Here is a 3,315-nt window from a genome sequence, read left to right on the forward strand (position 1 = left end):
CCTGGACTGCCATGTGTGGATTGTGGATCCAGTGAATTAATAGGAGGTTGGTGATATTGCTGCACTCACCTCCTAAACAGCGTACGTTTAGTGCTAATGTAAGGCAGTGAATGTTGCTTCTAAAAAGAGCTGTTTCCTTGACCCAAATTACAGACTCAACTGACATGGTGTGAAAAGTGTGCTCCCTACTGGTGTGGTTATGTAATTACACCCAGGGTAGTTCTTCCATGGTAGAACAAGTCAGCTAACTAATTTATCTGTTTTCCATCTTATTTCAAGGCTACACAGGGAAAAGGCGTTCAAAAACCTTGTAGAGTTCAACAATGTGGCCCAACACCGATCAACCAGAAAAATAAATTATCTTGCTCTCCTTCACAGGACGCTTCAGGCCTTTGTGCAACTGGTTATCAGTGAAGATCCTGACGGGACTAACTCAAGTGGTTCTACAGCACCTATAAGTTTAGTTCAGGATAACTAATTATCACCATTTCTACCTCATGCTTCGGGCTTCCAGATGAGTAACTCTTTATGTACGTGACTATGCTAAAACAGTTTAAATGATACTAAAATGGCACATGCTTGCTGCACAATGTATTACTCCAGAGGGAAGTTCTCTCAAAAAGCTTGATGTTTATTGTAACATATGCAACGTTTGTATTTGAGAATGCAATTATGATGAAATGTTGACCTTATATTTATGGCATTCAGATTCTGTTATTAAGATCATTTTTAAGATACTGATAGTGAGGCCTATTTACTGTGAGTTATCTGTAAAAATCAACTGATGCCCGCATCACCATAAAGGCAAGAAATCAAATATATACTGTATGTGTAAAAGTCAAAATCTTGGCCGACCAATATTTATTTGATGTGTAAATTTACAACAGATATTGAAAAGGTAAAACCTTTATATGAATTCTTTTATTTTATAAAAAATGTGATTTCTTTTTAAAGAAGGGTTTTAAATATCAACACAGTCTCATGAATGCGTTATACACATACAGTATATAGGCCGATACTGTATATGATATTTTCACCAGCCATCGCAGGCTCAGGGGCTCAGATGGCAAAGGCCCAGTCACTTTTGGTCTTGATCCTAGACTTTGCAGAGACCAGAAGTGTCCCGCCATGAGATTTCTGGATGTTGTCAGCTCATAAAAGGTTTGAAGATCAGATATCAAAGATGTAGGGAGGAGCCGGCGCCAGCTGAGCCTCAGAATATGATCACAAAAGTCATACAACCAATAGATACAGTATAGCTATATTGTATATACATGATTGCCCTCTTCAATAATCACACAGTGGATTTAATCTGGAGGGCTGCCACAGCTTGGTAATAACATGAGGACTATCTTTAAATCTCTGGAAAGGATATACCTTTGCAGGGAAAGCATTAAATATCAGAAGAACATGTATTTTACCAACTGGATACAGTCGTATACTGTGTCTTGTCAATGTCAACAGCATTCTGCAGAATTATGCAAGATACAATAAGTGAACCTGCCCACCACTAGGGTCAACCTCCGGTTGACAGAAGGCTCCAATGACAACTCAAAAGGAATCTACAGAAGATACTAAGAGCATCTTCCTCTCATTAAAACTCATCCTTGCCAGGTGAAAAGCAGCAACCATGCTGACCCCATATGTATCAAAGGACCCACTCAAAGGAAGCAAGGAAGGCAATATCAAAGGAAGCTTTCCCCAAGGACTTCAACACCCAGGGGCATTGGAAATGACCAAAGGCCTTTCACACCAAGTCCAGACTTTTCTCACAAATGATCATAAATAAATAAATAAATAAATGAACATGTCTTGCGACAGTCAGTTCCATCCTTCACTGACTAGAAGATAAGTAACATTGCACTCTTTTTTAGCTGCAAATAACTTCTGAAAAGAATTTGTAATGGACTTTATGTGAACATTACATATTTACATAAAATTGAACCCAGTTTAAAGAAAATTACATATGTACGAGGTTCTGAACTTAATCAGGAAAATAAAGAAATGTGAAAAAAGGCATCTCTATTTAAAAAAAAAAAACAATTATAAGTAAAAGGTGAAGAATTACATCCAATCCTTATCACGATTATTTGGGCAGGTCCCCAAATTAAGCATCAAAGCATCATATGCCGGAGCCACACATTTTGTACACCCGATCATCTGCAAAAATCCTCCTTTTCTTGTAGAGATACGCCATGCTACTGCTACCTTTGCTGAGAGGGAATAATCATTTCTTGCACAAGTACAAGATGTCACTTGTCAGAAAAACATAAACATAGGTTGTTAAAGGTCTTTAAGCAACCCTTGATTGTGCTAAATTTTTGTGTGTGTTGAGAACAGTCTACAAATTAACGAGTGGGTCCATAAATGGTGGACCATGCATGATGCTGTGCAGTGTGTCCATGGAAACCAGGTAAGTACAACCTCTTCTTATTAAATCCATCAGTTCTGCTGCTGCCTGCAGTGGAGTTCATCTCTCAAAGCCTGTTGACTCTGAGACAAATTGACTGTCATCAGCAGTGACATGGTGCTTTGGCATTCTTGTCACAGCCCCTCTCTTTTCCTTGCACTTTGTTGTATGTCCTGCGGTTGTGCTGAGAGTTTTGTCCATCTACTTCCATTTTCGTTGCAGGGAATGAGTTTGACAGACTCCTTGGCTCCCACCACTCGGCCTGCCAGAGTGTCCTTCTGTATCTGCCTCTCCCTCCATGACTGACACCCTCAATCGACTTGTGAACGACCTCAAACTTAAGACAAAAGGCCTGTAAGATTCACTCAAGGACAAGAGCGCTGCTCCAACTTTATGTTATGTGCAGAAGTTTATAAAAAGAAAACAGCGGAGCTGGGAGGCAAGTAGCATTTTCAAACGAAATCCTGAGCTGAATGTCAATTCACTTCAAAGAGAGAAATTAAAAAAGACACTGGGCTATGTTTCACGGTGCTTTTAAACAAAGGCTTTTGCACCTTTATCCACCTACTTCCAAAGAGCAGGCGACACCTTGGCTGTTATCAACGTAAGGCAGAGGCTATTAAGCTGACAGTTTTTTCCCAAGGTGGGTTTAATAACCTGCACCTTAGAGAGTATTTGAGTTTGTCAAGCCTGTTAAGACAGAACAAGTGCTTGCTTAAATTAATGCACTCCTACCCTCATCATATTAGACACAATCAGGTTGTTTTGGGGAAAAAAATTTATATGCCGCACACAGCAAGTGTTGCAAGAACACAAACAGTCTTAAGAATCAGGTACATGAACCAGACTGTGCATTCTCTCTTGGTACTGTAAAAACGCCTGCTTTAACTAAAAAGGTTAAAAGG

Source organism: Etheostoma spectabile, chromosome 9 (assembly GCF_008692095.1).
Source record: "Etheostoma spectabile isolate EspeVRDwgs_2016 chromosome 9, UIUC_Espe_1.0, whole genome shotgun sequence".
Classification (NCBI taxonomy): Eukaryota; Metazoa; Chordata; class Actinopteri; order Perciformes; family Percidae; genus Etheostoma; species Etheostoma spectabile.